Source organism: Cuculus canorus, chromosome 1 (assembly GCF_017976375.1).
Source record: "Cuculus canorus isolate bCucCan1 chromosome 1, bCucCan1.pri, whole genome shotgun sequence".
Classification (NCBI taxonomy): Eukaryota; Metazoa; Chordata; class Aves; order Cuculiformes; family Cuculidae; genus Cuculus; species Cuculus canorus.
Window position 1 is genome coordinate 168149076 of NC_071401.1, and position 20751 is coordinate 168169826.

Genomic DNA, 20751 nt, shown 5'->3' on the forward strand with positions numbered 1-20751 from the left:
GTCTTGTGAACTATTTCTAAGGTGCCTGCAAAACCAGATTTTTAACAAGAGCACATTTTTAAAGAAGCAGGTGTCTTTTTGTAATTAAGGATATATGCAAAATTTTCAAAATTCTTTAATTCTATGTTGGCCAAAATTTAAAGATCCACAAACTGAAAGAGGTAGGAAAGCACTGAAATAAAGCTCAGGCTTGATCTCAAAACTTTGGGGCCACTCAAAATCACATTTCCCTTAGGATACCACATACTTTTATCTTCAAATAGGTTGAAACTAGTAAAATGTTACTGTCTGCTGTACTGTTTAGCATGATCCCAAGCACTAGTTATAAACCATGTGAGGCTTTCTAAGGCTGTCGTGCTACCACGGCCACAGATTTGTTTAGAACAGTAGACAACATGATCTTTAGACAAGTCTTCAGTAAATCAGAAAATATCTTGGGGTGCTGATACAGATCACTGAGAAATGGTTTGACTAATTCCATTGTCATCAAATGGTTCACATGAACATTATGAAATCGTAATGGACTAGTTATGCAAGTTTCACCTCCTAGAAGGTCAGTGCCTACAATGCCATTAGTCCCAGCACAAAAGAACAAAAGTTCCATGGCTTCATGCAGTATGATAAATTGACAAATTACTTACTTAATTTTGTGTGGATGATAAAGGCTCTTTTCAGACATTTATGACCATTGCTAACCCCCAAGTTATAAAAATTATCTTGTTTAATGTACTCAGTGGAGGTAAAATTGCTGCCTCTTGAGGGTTCTCTGACTTCAATCACTGCAGTCTGATCTCAAGGCATTATTTGCAGGGTTGGCAAAAGGGCTTCTATAGCAATAAAAAGAGTAAAATAAAGCAATAATTATTAAATATGTATAATATGAATTACCACTTAGGTTTTGATGTCAGTAACTAGAATAAGTCTTCCAGCTCCCATATTAACTCCTTGCTCATTATAAGAAACTTTTGTCTGCTGCTATTATTTCTAACTAGGAAAATCTGTGCTTTGGGCAGTCATGCAAACATATTAGAGAGGTCTAGATATAGTGAGTTGCAGATGCTACAGCACAGCTTGAGTGGCCCAAAACAGAGGAATGTTTCATATCCAAGCAAACAATCCAAGTTGTTCTCACTGCCTGTGACTGCTGAACAGGCAAAATTAAAAAAAAAAAAATAATAATAACTCGAAGACAAGAAAAGAGATGACAGAATAAGTAAAGGGGCAGAAAACACATGATTTATGCCCCAAATTCTTCTTTGTATTAAAAACTTTTGTAAGAGAGGAATTTTCAACTGCTAGGACTCACGGTATTGAGTGATCTGTTACAGTACCCATGTTGGACTCCCACTATGCTTCTACTGCCCCAAACTCTCCATTCTTCCTATCTGTTTCCTCAGGAGTTCTTCAAGCTTTGACAACAGAATCATGTAATCCTGTCTTGATTCTGCTTGTCAAGGAAAGGTTAGAAGCCAGTTGTCCTCTTATTACTTCATTTTCAGTCCCAGAAGTGCTCAAATTCACCTAAGTCAAAGACTGCTCCTGGCTATAAGCAAGAAAGATGACAGTAACGGGGAATTTCTTAGGCATTGTTACCCAAGACAGCTACCATTCTGTCACTCTTTAGGTCTCAGTCAACTGTAGGGCTCCTAAATATGCAATACAGTAACACGTTTCTATGAGTCTCAATGTGCGTAACCTACTCCACGTATACATTCAGAGAAATGCCTCATGGTCTCATTCTAGATCTTGCAAAAAACCACAGTCGTGGGTAGTGTGCCTGTCTGTAGACACAAAGATCTGTGATGCCAAATACTAGAAAGTAAGTGGAGACTAATGCATTTAAATCTTTTTAAGACTAAAAGAGAAGTAATTGAGCTGACTTCTGTTGCAGCAGTGTCAAATTGTGGTCAGTGTGGCCAGCAGGACCAGGGAAGTGATTGTGCCCCTGTACTCAGCATTGGTGAGGCTGCACCTCAAATACTGTGTTTAGGTTTGTGCCTCTCACTATAAGAAAGACATCGAGGTCCTGGAGCACATCCAAAGAAGAGCAAAGAAGCTGGTAAAGGTGATAGATAACAAGCCTTATGAGAGGCAGCTGAGGGAACTGGGGCTGTTTAGCCTGGGGAAAAGGAGGCTGAGGGGAGACCTTATCACCATTTACAACTATCTGAAAGGAAGTTATAGTGAGGTGGGTGTTGGTCTCTTCTCCTTAACAGGTGATAGAATGAGAGGAAATGGCATCAAGATGACCAGGGGAGATTCAGACTAGACATCAGGAAAGATTTCTTCACCAAAAGGGTTATCAGGCAGTGGAACAGGCTGCCCACAGAGGTGGTTGAGTCACTGTCCCTGGAGGTATTTAAAAGACTGGTAGATTAAGTGCTCAGGGATATAGTTTAGTAGTGGACAGGTATGGTTTGACTCGATGACCTCGAAGGCCTTTTCCAACCAAGACATTCTGTGATGCTATGAAATTACCAGTGGTCATCCAGATTCTATCCTCTGACAGGATGTGGGTGGAAGTAAAATCTACAAAATAATGGTTGTTTAAGACTGAAGATGTCCCTCTCTTCCACACTGCTGAGGGAAAAATCCCACATATTCCACAGGTGAAATACCTGTCAATATCAAATCTGGACAGTATGGCTCAGGATTATAAACCCACAGGAAATCTAAATGCTGGTGTCTGATTCCAGCAAACTCTTGATTGGGTCACAGCATTTAGTGGGGGTTCAGTTGGAAAAGCCTTTCTGGAAGCCCCAGCATGTGAACTATGCCTTTGATGGTCTTCGAATCAGGCCTATCTGATGGCATCCATTGGTGGTTTTCAATAGACTAGCATTTTCTCCCAGAAAAAAACAGAAGTTCAGAAGTTGTTCATTTCATTATAAGGACAAGGTTTACCTGCTTTTCTTACAAGAGTTTGAAAGATTTCTTTGTCAAATTCTTATTTCCCTGCTCAGGGTCTGAGACTGAAATAGCTCTATACTGTCTTAACTTGCTTATGATTGAGAGAAAACACAAGAGAAAATGTATGCTCACACAGCCCATTGTGCTGTGTAGATTTACCCACACCACCATGGACAATGGTTGCTCAGCTGCCAGTATTTAACAATAAACAAACATCAACAAATAAAAATGTTTGACAATAAATTTAATTATTTTGCAGGCAGGGTCTGGGGAAGAGGGAGTTGTGTTTTTGTCTTAACACCAAGGAAGAACTTGCTCAGGAAGGGCAATCATATTTCAAGCAAAGGAGCTATGCAAGTAAATAATTGATAGAAAGAGAGCCTTGCATCTGGGATAGAGGATAAAAGGGAACTAAGCAGCCAGCCAGATGCAAAATGACAGCTGTTTAAACCACATTTCTAACTGCTGTGGCCGATGGTTTATATCTGTGAGGAACAAGCATGCAGCCATGGGAGGGTGGGGCACAGAAAAACAGGGAAGATCAGCATATTATTATTGTTATTGTGACCAGACTGTCTGTTCCTATCCAACTTCTATAATAGCTAATTGGCAATTGCCGGAGTTTACCCCATCCAAACATCTGGTTATCCATGCCCTCCTTTCCTATTTAAAGCTTTAATGAATTTTAACATGTTTGAAAGAGCATTTCCCTCTGGCTTACTGAGATAAAACAAGATATAAACAACTCCCTTGGGTCTGGTACATCTTCTGCTCAGTAAGGTTCCCTAAATGGCTTATTCCCCTGTCCTTCCAGGCAATTTATTTGCCCCCAGATACTCCTAACTCCTGACTTGCTGAAGAATGCATCTGGTGAAATACACCCCCATGCCTTATGAGAAGGATCATTTCCCTATTCTGTTCAGGAGCAAGACTAAAACTGCAGAAGAGAGTACTTCTTACCACAAAACACTGATAAGTCTTTGCAGTAATGGAGGACGGTATGTCCTGGCTCTGATACTTCCTCTGGACTGCCTCCATCTGTGATAAAGCACACCTCTCATCCGCAGAAGCTGGTCTGTGAGTGCTTCCAGGCCCTGACTATATTTTTATATTGGTTGCATCAACCAGACCTCCACAGCTCTCTCTAGTGACAGTCTTTCTAACTGTGACCCACTCCCTCTTAAACATACAGATTTCATGTTAAATCTGTCTGCCTGACAAGAGGAGGCTGAGAACACAGCTGGCATCCTACATAGCTGTGATCAAAATTAACCTTCTAGGAAAACGTAGAGTCCTACGTGGCAATGTGAAAGAATAAGAAGGTAGGTTGGGGAAAATGACCTCACTCTACAGGAATTCCTGGAATTATTCCAAACATGCTTCACAAGTTTCCCATTGAACCAAACACCTGTGTGCCTTCACATGCTACATCTCTCATTTGCTCATCCAGCTTCTTATTCTGAGCACCCGAATACCTCACAGGCAGGTAATGTGTGTTTAATCCAGAAACCTTGTACTGTCAGCCACTAGAATCCAGAAAGCATTGTGCCAATGAAGGTTTCCGTACAAATTTCAGTAACATACTTCTACACTGCTCTAGCAAGTCTTATTCAGGTGTTCATTCACATTAGCTTAAACTGAAATCATTTATCTGAATGAAAAAAAAAACCTGGTGGTGGTACTATATGTAGAGAATGATGGTAAGAAATATATTGTTTAACAAAGTGTCTGTTGAGAATTCACAGGGTACTGGATGAAGCTATACAGTTTTTTGCTGATTGCACAGAACTACGACATCAGAGGAAGAGAAAGGTAATAGTATGTCTTTACACAGCCCTGTAAGCCTGCTGCTATATCCATGGAATCCCCTCTCTATCAAAGGCACTGACATAAAGAAATTCAGAAAATAAGGGAGAATGAGTACATGGTTGAAGGACGGACTTTTCAGCAGTCACCTGCTTCAAAGCATGGGTGATTACCATAGCTACTGTTCCTACTTGTTCTTGTTTCTCCTAGTTCCCAGCTTATTTACTGCTATTATCTCACCTTCTCACTACAACTGCCCTACTAAGTGTCTCAGCTACCTCCCTCTACCACCTCCCAGGTGCTGTTGCACGTGCACCTCAGCTGTCGCGTCTCCCCAGGTACACTTCACTGCAGACCCAGCTGTGAGAAATAAGGCTGAGGAGAGCAGAAAACTTGTGACTTACAACTTACGGGATCACCTTCCCCATTCCAGGGCTCAAAACACCTCATGAATCACCTGCAAATCCCCAAAAATCCCTTCCACTTTGACCTGATCGGAATGAGAAGAGATGAAATGAGTATGCCAGGGATGGTGCCAGGTACAGTTTCTAGCATCCAAAATGAATTTAGGCTGCATAGATAGAAAAAATAGCTAGAAATTACATTCCCTATGGGGACACTATAACAGTTGATTAAAACACTGCAGACATTTTGCTTTGTTCTTTAGTCAGGCAACAGAATAAGTTAACATATAAAGCAGAATTTTGTGCTTAGCTCCGAAAATTATTTTAGAAATTAGGATAGATCTGTCATTTTACCTGTAAAGCCATGGGAAGAAAAGATTTGTCCCTTTTGACTTAGGAAGTTAATCAATTTAGTTTTACTTTCCCACTTCCACATCCCTGAGATAACCCTTTATTCTCCTAGAAGAGTTGACCTTCCTGGCATTTTCTCTTCTTCTTTTGAATTTCTTCCATATGCATGCACATACATGCTCAAAATGTTTCTGCTATAGTTTGTTATTTGAACCTTGTAACTCAGGTTTTCAGGAGGGCTTATCAGAGAAAAGCGAAAGATGAGACATTTGGCTTAATGGTACTTCTGCAGCCTGCCAGAATCAAATATTACAGCAACAGATCAGCATCGCAGGGGGTATCGACGATGGCTGCAATACTAGAGACACAGACCACTAACACATCTGAACACTATCTGTAAATCTCACATGTGGTCTCAGCTAGAGGTCGTGTCTAAAACCTGGTCTCCGAGGTAGGACCTCATGGTTGCATAGTATGTTGATTTCTGACTTCAGTTTTCAAGGAAAAGTAATGCATCAACTTGCGGTGTCCAGAGATATGTTTTTATATTCCTTCACAGGAACATTCATTATTTTACCAGAGTTTGAGTCCTCTTAGTCAGCATTTGAAGGCATTCCTATGCACTGCCTATGAACTGCCACCTCGAACTTCTGGAGGGCAGACTTTGGACTGTTTAGAAAGCTGGCTGATAAAGGCCATCCCCACATGCCAAAAAATGAGCTGGCAAGAAAAAAAAAACCAGCTTGGCTGAGCAGAGAGCTTTGGGTGGGTCTCAGAAGAAAAGAGGTAAGTAGACGAGCTTTTGAAGAAGTGGCAAGCATCCCAGGAGGACTACAGGGATGAAGTGAGATCATGCAGAGAGAAAATCAGAAGGGCTGAAGCCCAATTAGAACTTAGATTGGCCAGTTCTGTGAAAGATAATAAAAAATGCTTCTACAAATATATTAACAACAAAAGAAGGACCATCAACTACTGGCTGCAAGGGTAACAATAGTGACAAAACATGAGGATAACTCAGTCTTTAACAGTAAGGTGGGAGGTTCTCTGGGTACTCAGCATCCTGAGCCTGAAGACAGGGAGGGAGAGCAGAACAAAGCTCCAATAATCCAAGAGGAAACGGTTAGAGACCTGCCCAGACAATTAGATATTCACAAGTCTATTGGGCTGGATGGAATCCATCCAAGGGTTTTAAGGTAGCTGGCAGAAGTGTTCACCAAAACCCTCTCAATCATCTATCAGCAGTCCTGGCTGACTGGGAAAGTTCCGCTTGGCTGGAGATTCGCAAATATCACACCCAACCACGCAACTCTATGATTCTATGATTCTTTATCTACCTCACATCCACAAATTTGTCATTGGCTACTGACACATCACTGAGGAACAATGAACACATGCACAGGTTTATATTTGGGGCAGGGCATTATATCTGACAGATTCTGTCTGAGGAACTTTTGGCATCTGAGTTATCAGCCTGTGAGAAAATGCAAATAAAAAATCAGCACAATTACACAGCCAGATTTAAGTGCGGCATTTCCTGATGCTTAGTGGTTAACTGTATAAATGTACTCTTGAGTTAATGTCAAATTTTGTATGCAGTTCCCCTTGGATTTCTTGTTTAATTGTGATTTTCCTCTGAGAATAACATTTGCAATCGTAACTTCTAAGCTGTGCTGCTTAGACAATAATTACACAGCAACTATGCAAATGTTGTTGTTTGCCTCATCACTGGTCCAATCTCATCATTTTATTCTACTTCCCTATAATCAAGCTGCCTTTAAAGTAATATATGTGAGCTGTAAATACCATCTTTCACTACTCCCTGGACTTACAATGTTTTTTTAATTATGTCCTATCTTGTTTGTAATTGTTTTTGGAGTTCAGGAAGTTTGGCTTATACTATGTAAGGACACAAATGTTCTTTAAAATAGCAACTTTTTTTCTAGTGACCTGCTTTCTAAATGTGCATATTTTAATCAACTGAAATTTGATTTCCTTTGCAAAAATCCAGTGTTGCAGTCCACGGAGAGCTATTTCCATATCAGCTCCAATATTTAATGTTTAGCTTGTGTTAAGCTTAAAAACAATGTTCCTTTTCTCTTGTAAACAGGGGGGGGTGGGGTCCTCCATCCAGTATCGTTGGCTGAATTAATGTTTCTAAAACCTTTCAAATGCAATTGCTTTTTCAAAGAAAGCTCCAGGGAGGGTGATAGAGAGTGAAATGGTTATCTCTATACTGGGGTCTCTAAAAACAAGGAGCAAAAGGGGTCTTGTTAAAAAAAAAAAAAAAAAAAGAAAAATAGAATCCTATAAACGTACAACCTTTGTGCTGGTTTATATTACTTTTTATGTTTCTGCCTGGCAGATTGATACTGGGTTTTGTCTTTCATAGATGCCATATGTATGACATAGATTTGTCACACATAGATGCCTCGGGGATAAATTCACCAGTGATCTGAGGTAAAAGCATGACACCAGTTTTCTTTATATGTTAATGATTTACAACATACTAAATTTTTTTTTTTCTGTGTCTACTGTCTCAGAATTTAAGGCTCAAGGCAAATTGTCCTCCTTTTTCTATGTGTTAGTTTCCTCTTCCATAAACTGTGCAATAAGCGTGATAGATAAATGTGACTTGGGAACCTCTCACAGATGCAAGGGAGATGCACGAGGGTGGGGAAAAAAAGACTAATTTCATTATCCCAAGAAGACCAGTGATATAATATAGTCATTTAAGCATTGGAACAGTTTATCCAGAGCCTGTGTGGTCTCCATTCTTGGACATTTCATGACCTAGCAGGATGAAGCCCTGAGGAACACAATCTGATCTCAGAGCCAACCCAGCTCTGAGCAAAGTCTGGACTAGAGACCTCCTATGCTCACCTGCAGCCTGAACTACTCTGTGACTCTGTCTCTCTCCTCATCCTAGCAACCACAATGACTTTTCTAAACCAAAAATTATCTCAGGGCCTACTGGATTTGAACAGGTTCAGAAAGTGATAGAGTGATTATTTCTACCCATCTTCTGATGCTGAACTGTGGCAGAGGTGTAACTTCTGTATTACAGATATGAGGTGCTGGGACTACTGCAAGAAGCAATGCCTCGCATTAGCGTACTTGAATAAGAAAGTGATGAGGAATCTCACAAGTTTGAGGCTTCAATGTTGTACCGCAATTTATCTATTGACAATGTTCAACAGAAAAATTAAATGAGCAGTGAGCACTAACCCAAAGGTTTTAGCAGCAGATCTTTCAAATGAAACCATTTCATACCCTCACAGCTTGATCAGTGGGAACCAAAGTATCTGAATGGGATATTTTATGAAATTAATTAAAAGCAGAACATTTTGAGGGGCTGAAAAAACAGTCTGTAAGAAGTGGAAGGCACACACTAATTAAACAGTAGTCTGGAATAAATCTTCTTCCTACAAAAGTACCTGAACACCAGGCTACTTTCTATATTGAAGTCGGAGTTCTAGATTGGCTTCTTTTCTTTTTTACTGTTATGATAGTTTGGGAGCTAAAGGCACTTTCCTGGATAGTGAATGATTTCTAGCCCTTGGTTTTCTCAGGCAAGAGTTCATGTCCCTCTCTATTCACACTAGAAATGAGGACCCTAAAATTCACTGACATTATCCTAAGAAGCCTCAGTTTAAGACAAGACATGACAACTTTCTGTTTCCTGGCAACACAAACTGAGGTAGTCAGTGACCAACGAATTAGCTCAAGGCACAGTATTATTTCTTTAGAAGAAATGCATGAAAGATAAAAAGATATTAAAATACAGTAAACTCTGTGAATGCCAAGTTAGCAAAATAAAAGTATTGTACACAATCTGAACAGCTACTTGACTCATAAAAGTATTTTTATTGTGGAGTGTGTTTTTAGGGATGATTCTACAAACAAACTCTATAAGCAATGCAGAAAGAAACATCTCCAAGGTGCATTGCTATGCCACAAAATGTAAATATGTGCAACAGACTGGGGGGGAAATCACAAAATTTCTTTAAATAAAAACTTCAACATTTCTTTAACTATGGAGCTACAACCAGCTCCTTCATTAATTATATTCCATAATACTCAGTTCTATAAGACATTGTTGCTGAATTTTAACCATAATGTCATTGGAAACAATGACCCATAACTTGGAAAGGATACCCAGTCACAGAACTAATTAGGACCACTGAATAGAGTTTAATTACCGAAAATTACTCTCTTATTATAACAATAACAACATATTTCTGCCTGCAAATTGTCCCTTTACAGTACATATCCATAGATATACAGAAATATGCACACGGAGGTCCCCCTGAATGTGTACTTCAATATTGCTAACCTGGGTTTTACCTCCAAAGCACTCTCAGAATTTCCATTGTCCATGTACACATGAAATAGTTGCATCCTGCAGATTGGAACCTCTGTGATCACTTGGCTTTTGGGTCAATACATCTTCATGCTTTATAAGCCCACTGCTAAAATTACCTCTGTGGGAAATGGAGAAAAGTCTTGATGGCCAAAAAATGCAAGAGAATAAAAAGGAACAAGGAATTTCACTGAAAATTTTGAATCCTCATCCACTGTAGTCAAAGCTACCAGTTTCAATAGATTGGACTTCACTATACCTTTTATAAAAAAAGGTTTCAAAGGGTATGTCTACTTATTATTCCATAACTTCTTTTCATTTCAAGAGCAGTTATTGTAATTGTGTGTTTCAGCCACTCCTTTCTTGCAAGAGTTGTCTCCGTCTGTTTTCTTCATTAGAAAAGAAGTCATTCTTACTCTTGCCCTCTCTCCCCCAGCAGTCCCCCTGCCTTTTCTGCCTTTGTGTAGCTATTCAGTGAAATTGTTTTTCATCAACATATATATTTCTCCTACACTCACCAATGCATCCATAGGGTCATGAACTTTACCTAGTACACTGAGAAGAGTTGAACTGTCCATATCGTAAGGCCGAGTGAGCATGGGATACATAAGACTCCTTGATCCAAATCAATATTGGTTTAACATTTAGCAAGAGTTTGGACAAAATTACTTCCAACTGTGTCTTTCAACCTAAATTACTGTTCAATTCTAGAAGCTGAAAATGTTCCAGGACAAATTCTTCCACCATTCTTCACATAGAATAGCTTGTGTACAAGAAAATCTATCATTTTATACATCTTTTTAAAAGCTAATCTATTAGTGATAGCAGGGTGGATGGATTTTTTTTTACATAAAAAAAGCACAATACAGTGCAAAGGCAAAGAAGATCGATGTCTGTTTTATAGAAATGTACAGATCAAGTGTACCCACCAAATCACAAAGCTCAGCACAGACTCAAACAAACTTGACCAAGCAAGTTCTAATCCAAACCATTGACCACATCACATCTTGCAAGTCCTACTGCTTCTCTGAGAAACATTCCAAACCAGTAGAGAAAATCTGACTTCTCAGATATTCCGGTGCTGTTTCCACATAAAGGCTACGTCCCACAACAACCATAACCTAAATTTCCATGTGTGAGTGTAAGCAAACCCAAAAAAGCATGTGAGGCTGATGTTTACAGCTTGTCCTGAGAGCTGGCCGTACTTCAGGTGCCATTATGGTGCAGTGAGATCCCGGGAAGTCTGATGTTTTCTCCCATTTGTGAGCTACTTTGATATGTGATATTTCCTGAATAAGATCCGTTCTTTGGTCTTTGTGGTATGAGACGTCTTCTGGCTTGGTATATCTGCAAAGGTCCAGAAAGCTGGTTCTGTTCCTCTGGATTTGCTCTTGAATAAATGAAACTTAATATTATGACCCTGTTAAGGTTAAAAGCAGCTTTTCCTTTAATTCAGTAGGTTTCAATGATTCCATCCAGATTTCAAGCAGCATGTCATTTCATCAGTTTTAAATAAATGCAATGGTTTTAATGGAGAAGACTGTTTAAACAGGATAGTGTAATATAAATGTACACTAGTAGGCAGACATTTTAATAATATGCCATATTATTTATGCTTTCCATTATGAGATTAAGTGATTATTTTGGCTGTTTAAGTAGATTTGTTTTTCTTTTAAAGGGATGAAAATGGTGCTGGCATGCTGCAGATGACATCATTTACCAACTGGAACATTTATTCATGAGATGAGCTAGAAATGAGCAGCGCTTCAGACAACTTTCAGACACTGCTAGATAATTATTTTGTCTATTTTATGGAGATAATGTCAAGTACAGTTTAGGCATTATTTAAAGGAAACAAAAATGAAATTTGAAAAAAATTTCCTATTAAAGAAGAGAGAAATACGGTATGGATTAATTACTAAAGGCCGCTATCTTGGACCCTCTTCAAGCAAACTACTTTTTAGTTTCTGCAGAAGGATTTCTTTGAAAGGAAAATCTTAAATAATTTCTTTAGATTGACATAACTTTTTAGCAATTGATTTCTTCAGAAATGACCCACTCATGAAATTTTTCCATCTATTTTCTATATTGAAAGGTTCCTTACAGCATAGAAAAATGAGGCATATAGAAAGAACTGTTTAACCTGACAGACAATACAGAAGTGTTTTGTGAAAATAGTACTGACGTATCTCACGATATTTAATAAGTGGCTCTGACCTCTGAAAATTTAGAGCACTTAAAGACATTACTCGGATCTCAAAATTTCAATCCTAAACATGAAAAATCATTTCCTTCAGCCAAAATTTTTATTGGTGCACATTATGTGTTAAAAGATTAAATACTGAATAGGTAAAGTACAAAATCAGTAAGATGTTACTGAGAGATACAGAATGCAATGATCTGCAGACATTGCCATAAGAAATTCTAATGACTGGTAAATTAGCAATAATCTGGGATAGGAAGCTTCCAATGTGGCAGCTCGGCTAAGCTGGGATCGTTCTCCACCAGAAATGAAGCACAAAATCTGGACTCTTCCTGACCATAGAAACTCAGCCAATGTGAGGCACTACATCTCAGGAAGAGCAGAAAATTTCAGAAATGAGTAGTCAATAATTTCTCTTTAGCTCAAAACTCAGTGTTCCATCCTTGGCACAGAGCAAGGTGCCTTTTGGAGGCAATGACTGACAGGTAAACTGCAGACTGTATCCAACACCTCCAGGCACAAGGATGGCTACAACCCTCTCAGACACTGCCACAATGAATCTGGCAGATAAAACTCCTATTTAAATAAGAGGGTGACTTAATAGAGTTCAATGATAAGGTCACACTATTAGTTACTGCAGGGAGGAAAAATATGAGGGAAAGTCAGGATATACGTGTTTATAGCCAAAGAATTATATGTGCTTATCGCCTAAGGATTATATGTACACAACCCTATCTCACTTAGCTAAGATATCAAAGTTTCATAATGCTTATCCCAAATTCATTTACATTCCTGTCTTAGTGTCTGGTGTGAGCTTGCCTTGGAATTCGATTCTGAGCTTTTGCTAAGCAGACTCTCAGGCAGTGGATGCACCTGTCTGGATGTCCAGCATTACTACATGGTGAAGTTAGAGTCCGCGGTTTTGCAAAGCAGACTCTCAGCCACTACATTTTATAAAATAAATAACTGAATACAAGAATATAGCAACATGGTCAATTCCAGGGAGGGAGATAAACTCTGCGGAGAGGGGTAAACATGAACCAAGAAATCTCTGGGCAATTATACTCTTACAGACTATTCATCTGTCACCATCATGAGATGGTCCAGTCTGTTAGTAGGTTTGGGGATCCTCATTGGATTTCTTCACTGTCTTTCAGACAGGTTGTTACCTTGTCTTGGTGCAGCTGATGTTAAGGATCTGTATCCTTGATCCCTCTCTGTTTTCCTGTCTTTCATTTATTCTAGAGACCTTGTTTTAATTGTTGCTGTTTTGGTTAAAGATGAGGAGGGGTTTGGGAAGAGGAATGCATATGTCACAGGTTGCTTTGAGCAACCAGGTCTGGTGGGAGGTGTCCCTGCCCATAGCAGGAGGGATGGAACCGGATGATCTTTAACATCCCTTCTTACCCAAACCATGCCATGACTCCATGATTCCATGGCGTCCCTGCCCCTTCGCCCTGCCCCTCTGCCCCCACCTCCTTTTATGATGCCCCTTGCAAGCATTGCACTCAGTGCTGTCGCCACCACACCAGAACTGCAACACCTGCTGCTGCAGCATCAGGGCTCGGCTCTGCGTTCTTCTCACCCTCTCCCAGCATCTGCATTCTCTCTGCACAACTCATCCTTGCCCTCTCCCAGTCCTTCCACCCTCCATGCTCTCTCCCCAGCCACACCCCAGCATCTCCGCACCCTCCCAACGCCTCCTCCCCACCAGGCTCCTCTGAGAGGTAACTGTTGGAATTCAGTGTAGAAGCAGGAGAGGGTTCAGTAGAACAGATGAACAAGTAACATTGGTTTTGAGAGTTGAGGTGAGAGTCAAAGAAGTTTACTCCTTTTTACCGAACCTAACCTAACTCCTGGGGATTCTTGCAAAGGTTTGAAAGCTGCAGGAACTGAAAATGGAAGTAGACAGGAAGAAGACTCTTTTCCACTAAGCTTCACTTGTGCTCTAGAGACCTGCTGAAAAAGAAGAGCCTGAGGGCTATAGCTCAGCCTGAAGGCTACAGCCCAGCCTGAGTTTTGGGCTAGGTAAGGTAGAAAACTGACAACTATCAGAATTGCTTAGCTCTTAAGAAATGAGGAAGCAAAGCTGAGAACAGCTGCAGTCCGCCTGGCTCTTCTTAGTCCTCTGGCAAACAAATGAGGCTGCCCTAATGATAAGGTTAAACCAAAAGGAGAGGATAAGGAGTTGGACAGACAGAATCTGGGGATCTCCTGCATTTAGGAGATGGCTTGCCAGGTGACAATGGGAAAAGGGCTGGCTGAAGCAGCTGCTCCTCCACATTAATGAGGTAATATGAAATACGAGGTTTCAGCACATGGAGGCTCAGTAGCACGAGTTACACTCAACTTCAGAAGGTAGCTGCAGAGGCCAGTAAGGACATCTCGCTCTGTGTATTTCTGGAACAACCAGGGAAGCAAGGCTGGAGGAAATGCTTAGCATAGCCAGTTAAATGACTTGGCTACATTTGCTTCTGAGTATAAAAGTGACAGTTCACAGAATTATTGCTACGTTTACCTAGTTTATAGTTGCATATTCAGAACTTAGGGTTAGACTTATATTGGGGATGAGGCTTCCATGAGCTGATGAGGAGTAAGGTCTGGTCTGGCAGTCTCTGTATTCATTTGGGACTTGTGCTTGCAGAGGGAAAAATGGAGCTGTGGACGTAAAAATCACAGTAGCGGCTTTCAAGCACATTCAGAAGATTCCAATTAGGCAGCAGAAGAGCCTGTTTAGGCACTATACAAAAATGTAAAGAGTGCCAGGAGCGTAGGGCAGAGCTCTCAGTTCTTCTAACCACAGAGGAGTTTTCCCCACCAGGAAGGGTATGGTTTCACTGCTGACTCTCTGTCCCCTTACCACAGCATTTCATCCTGCAGAGACTCACCACCCCAACCTGCTCACCCGCAGTGCACCCACATCACTCCTGTTGGCTCAGAAAGGACAGCTTTGAACACCAAAAAATCTCCAGATATTTGCAGATTTCATCAAGCAACGAGGTCCATTCCACTTCATCTGATCCTGGTACCACCTTTACAGCAGCATAAGGAGTCAAAAAAAAAAAATTCTTATGCTCCAGAAGTCCTGGCTTAAGGCAAATACCCTTGTCCTATCAACAATCAACTATGAAGCGGGGCAATCCCTTTCTTCTTTCACTTATCCTTTTTTCTTAGTAGCCAAACTTAATGAATACTTGTTTTAGTTTGAAGTAAATTTGAGTAAGATTTGGGACTGAGTTGCTGTGGTAACTTCATTCCCCTGAAAATTACCTGCATGTTTTTGAGACAGTGCTGTTGTATAAAGTGATAACACAGGGCATTGGTATGCAAAAAGGCCAATGCTTATACTTAATCAAGGCCACCATCAAGTTGTTGGAAAAGGAGCTGCACCATCAAGGAGGGGCAAATAGGGCAGGTGACCCTAACTGACCAACAGATTATTCCATCCCATATATATCATACTCAGTATAAACTTGAAATATCATGAGGGTCTTACTTTTCTGCAATGGCTGAAGTCCAGTGAGGACCTCATCTATCTGGTTGCTTCTGGTCCCAGATCCATGTGTTCCAGGATTCAGTTCCTGTGTCCAGCTCCCTCCTGTCCATGGACCCATTCCTTCCTGTCTGTTCTTCAGTGTTTGTGGTGACATATAGCCATTGAGGGATGGGGTGGGCGCACTCTCATATATTTGTTTATATTTTATTACTTTCTAATCATTTTCATTGTTATCATTAGCATCGCATTAAAGCTATGGTCTAGTTTCCAACCTGTAAGTCCTTTTCCTCTCATTTCCCTCTCTCCTTTCCTGGCAGCGTGTGGGTGGGGAAAGGGTTTCGGAATCTTAACTGCATGGCTTTATCTTCCAAATTCATCCGGATAGGGCTACACCATGACAACACTGAAATAAATATTATCACAGTCTTGCAAATCGACTCTTTGAGTTTGTTTTTTTTTCTGTCATTCTCTTGGAAGAATCCTCCCTCAATCCACAGTCACATCCAATGCCAAGCAAAATCAAAGGCACTCATTGATAGCAGTTGTGGGGGATCACATTTAGGCTCATGGATGAGTTTTAAAAAACAATCATTCCATAAAATGAAAATGTCACAGCACAAAGGTTGTCTGCATTTCAAAGTGTTCCCTCGGCCCTCTAAAAATGTGCATTAACTACAAAATAGGTTTGAACATTTGGGGAGATTGGTGCTTCCTCACAAGTCACCTACCAAATAAACCAGCTTTTCCCAAGTTTCACTGTCAATTCACAAGATAAAAAGGGATTATTGGAGAGGTGGAGACACTTCATCTGCTCTTGCAGCTTCTTATATACTTGACTGAGATTTCTCTTGCCAAACTTTATGAATGAGGAAAGGACAAAAAAAAACTTACAAAGGCAATGAAGTTCAACAAAACCGATGGATCATGTTATCTTTTGTAAACAGGCATTGATCCTGAGGCCACTTCCATCTGACCTGATAAACAAATACCCTAGAAACAAATCTCCAAGACGAAAAACTCACTCCCTACACCAGCATTCAGTAAAGAGGCTTTAAAAGAGAAAACACTACTACATCAGTTAATCAAGCACTTGCTGAAAACTTTACTTACTTGTATATGAAAAGCAAGAGACGTATTGGCATTTGGTAAGATTAGTCATAAACACCAACCTTTCTGTAGGTCTGTGGCGCATTTCAACACTTTTTATAAAAATGTATTTTCTTTATAAATTTTTTTTGCTGAGAGGTTCTGCTCATCAAGGTAACTCTTAAGTACTCATCAAGAAACTTCTAAGTTTCAAATTATATTAGAAAAAAAAGCTTGGTAAACTGAAAATAATAATTAAAAACCTCATATTTTTAATATAAGACTTCCATGAAAGATGTCTTTGATCTTTCCTATTTCTGCACAACTATCTGCAAGAATATCTGGAAGCTCCATGACAAGTTGCAAAATTCTGCCTGGTGAAGAGGTGAGTACTAAAAAACAGAAGGGAAAAAAAGCAAAAAAGATCGCCTAGCCAAACAATAACCAGCCTTTTCATTTCATTATTTAGATTAAGTGTGATTGAATTTAACCAAAAAAAGGTCTTGGAAGATTAAAAACACTAATAGCCAATCTGACAGCAATGCTATGCAATAATATCTTTGCTCAGAGGTGGAAAATAGTAATAATTTCTCATTAATGTCATGCATGATATATCTTGAATGGGATTTTTAGTGCTTGTCCATTTTAATAAACATATGTGTTAATTATCCTTTCTCTATTATAGAGCAATGAATAGATGGTAATGTATTCATGACTATCACCACAGTTGTGAAAGAAGCCATTTCTATCATAACAGCATGCTTTTTCTTCCTGTAATCATCTGAATGATTATCTTCTAATGCCTGAAGAGTTTGAAGCAATAAATACTTTGAACTAGCAAACCTAATGAAAGAATTTGTTTCCAATTTCTTTATAAATCAATCTGATGAATCTATGTAATTAGACAGAAGTCATTATTAATTTATGATATTCAATAACCAAGAATAAAGTCAACATATGTTTAAATAAACTAATTTTGATAAATAAAAGTGCCCAAAGCAGACAGAAATCATGAACACATTTAAGATTCCTCTTAGCAAACAAAGAAGCTGAATTAGGGCAGAGGATGAAGAGGTTGGATTAATGATCTTTGGTTATACCTTGAGATGTTAGTCCAGTTTTAGAGAGACTAGTCATCAAAATACCCTAAAATGGAGCTTCATTAATCACAGAACATAATTTTATGTTCTGATCAGTCAATAAATAAGTTACTTTCACAAAGTTTTCCTTATTTGATTACAACATATACGTTTACTACAAAATACCACAAAAGATAAGCAGGCATCTAAACACAGAGGAGAGCTCACTTGGCAGTTTCTTATGAAGTAAACATAAGTTAGAGACTAATTCTCAAAAGCAAGATCCTTTGAAAAGTATTTGTGAAGATAAACTGCGACTGCACAATCCTTACAGCAAAACAGTAATAATAGCAAAATAACTCCAATAAAAACTTTCCTTTCTCAAACAGATGAACAGAAAAACTTTGCTATTATGCCATCCCAATTCAGCAAGTTAAAATGATATGACGACCATCACTCTCTAGCCAGAGTTTCCTCCATTGTGGGTGGAAGCCTGCCTCCCACACAAAGCAGATCCTCTCTGTTCATGTGCTACTTACCCTCCAGCTTCCAGGAAAAGAGGAACCACAAGGCTTGGCTTCAACCTGCTTCCAGATCTTTGCTGCTTGTGGCCAGCTGCTAGGAAACCTTTTTCAGCTCCTGAAAGTTAAAGGAACTCGTAAGTCAAAAGTAGCTTTTATTTAACTTTAGAAGCAAAACAGAAGCTTTTCTTAGCTTGAGAGCTCTTTTACAGAACTGTAAATATAAACCAAACAAACACTTCACCCTTAACAGCAAAGCGAATTTTGGAAGGGCTTCTTCAGCTGTGTCTTTAATAATTGGTCATATCACGTGCCCTAAACAGACCACCTATTTCAAATTCTGTCCCTTATTGTAATTCTCTTGTCTTAACAGTTAACATCTCAGTTTTTAGCCAAAACAAGAAAACCAGGAAAACTATTGAGAATAGGGACAATTAGACGGAGTTCAAACACACAAGCAAGTCACCTTCCCTCAGTAATTGACCATGAACCAGGTAAACTGCTGTGAGGGATCACAAGAGCAGGTTTGGAGGTGAAAGAAAAGACATTTTTAGCTGATGTGTTTCACCTTGCGCTTGTTGGGCTAAGACCACACAGGTAGCCAAGTACTAGAGTTCAGTTTGATGTGTGGTTGTTGATTCCTTCTTCTTGTTCAAAAAAGGGGGATGTGGGAGTGTATATTGTTGTGTGCTACTTAGCAATCACAAAAAAATTGAACTCAGCTGGAGCTTAGTAATGTCTTGAGAGAATTATCTTAAATAAATTTTCTATTTTTTTCTAATTTTATTGTCCTTATTGAAGAGGATGTTAAATGATCATCTATTATGTATATTTGTATGCAAAATACTGATCAAATGTAGGAGAAAGTAGCTGCTCTCAATGGCTTTTAGACCTTTCTTTCATGCATTTTACAGCATGATTTCTTCTTGCCAGGGGGCAGAATCCATGAAAAAATGACTGCCGTAAAGATGTAAAACGTACCCTTGTCAAAATGAAAGAACAGGCATCCCTGCCCTGATAAATACACCAAACAAAACAGTGTGTTCAGCTCCCGCAGTAGCTCATAGCAGTGTCACAGAGGATGATGTTCCCTTCCGGCCTAAAATTTGGACTAAAGCAGCGTCTGGTCACGAATTTGTGTGCATTGTGTGCATTTGTGTACATTGGTGAGGTGACTCAGAAAGAGAAACCTGAAGAAATGGGCTTTTCTCACAGGCAGCTCAGGACTGGGAGGACATCTCTTTGTAGCAGCCACAAACGCTGCTGCTTCCATGGCCTGGGAGATTCACACTGTTTGCTCCCTGCCAAGGATTCCAGATATTCGTGCCTAGGAAAAAGGCCTCCAGTAGGAAGCAGCAAATTACTCGGAAACATAAGGTGGCCCTCAGACATAACTGAGATCTTCCTGATGAAATGAAAATGGCAGATAAATAAGAGCACCGCCTGATGCAGTAGCATGGCCACGGCATGTGAAATGGGAAGTAGCAGTGCAGAAAGTGAATCTGAAGGAGTGATGCGATTCTCCTTGTAGAGAGCCTTTACACTGCCCTCGTTTTCAATGAGTGAGAAGTTTATTGTCAGTTAGTCCCTGCTTCAATACAGTCAGTCAATGCCACAAAAATCTGTTTGCTACCTGCCTGCCAGGAGGCAAGCTGAGGCCTAAGGCGGATTTTCCTTGCCTTCAGCAGTGGCGTGAATAAAATGAACAATGCAAGAGGCTGCATCTGCTGGAGCTGCTGGTCACTCCTTTGCATCAACTGATGCATTATCCTCTCCTCCTTAACAACATCTGGAAGAGGAGCACAGGTGAAACAGAGAAAGGTCACTTAAGGAGAAAGTGGAAAAGTCCATACATAAGTAGCTAAAGTAAAATACACAGCTAAAATTCAGCAAATTATGTGGCCTTTTTGTGCATGTTCTTTGAGCGTGAATGGTTCCAGTCTCTCTGCAGAGATGCAATGATGATGTGCATGTCTTTTGACAGACCTGAGTCCTTCCTCATTCTGTAGGAAGTGATTGGTGCCACCCTTGTGCTGTCAAAGGCTGTCTGAGCAAGGTCCCAGGACTCCCAAATCAGTGAATCGCTTGTATTTGCTCAGAATCATCTGCAGTGACATGCAAACGATTAAGAGCAGCTCACAAATTGGAACAAATCAAGAAAGATCTCAAACAAAGAAGTCTTTCAGTTAGATTTATGTCTAGGAGGATTCCTTGGGGCTAATACTTAATACGATAAAATTGCACTCACAAGGGGAATATTATGGCAGTGACCTTTCACTAAATGCCAGGGTCCTACCATGTAAAGTAGCTGAAGAGATGTCTTAGCTACAGATTTTCTCTAGCTCTTGTAGAAAAAGAAGGGGTTGGTCCAGGAAATTTTTTTTTCCTGCATTTTGTTTTATGCAAATTATTAATTCAGTCTTGTTCAGGAAGCTACAAATTATGGTCACACAGTATTTTACTGGATAGGTTTATTCTTCAAAAGCCTCAGGCAGCTTCCACTGAAATCGCAGATAAGACAGTGCATCAGCAAAA

At 39.8% G+C, this 20751-nt stretch overlaps 1 protein-coding gene across 1 annotated transcript in view; it reads right to left on the reverse strand.

Annotated features, from left to right (window-relative positions):
* The window catches only part of EEA1 (early endosome antigen 1), a 138741-nt gene that overhangs the window by 40972 nt on the left and 77018 nt on the right, over positions 1–20751 (reverse strand). The window contains exon 31 of the transcript XR_008452446.1: positions 18235–18334. The gene's annotated coding sequence lies outside the window, so the exon portion shown is untranslated. The remainder of the gene's footprint in view (positions 1–18234; positions 18335–20751) is intronic.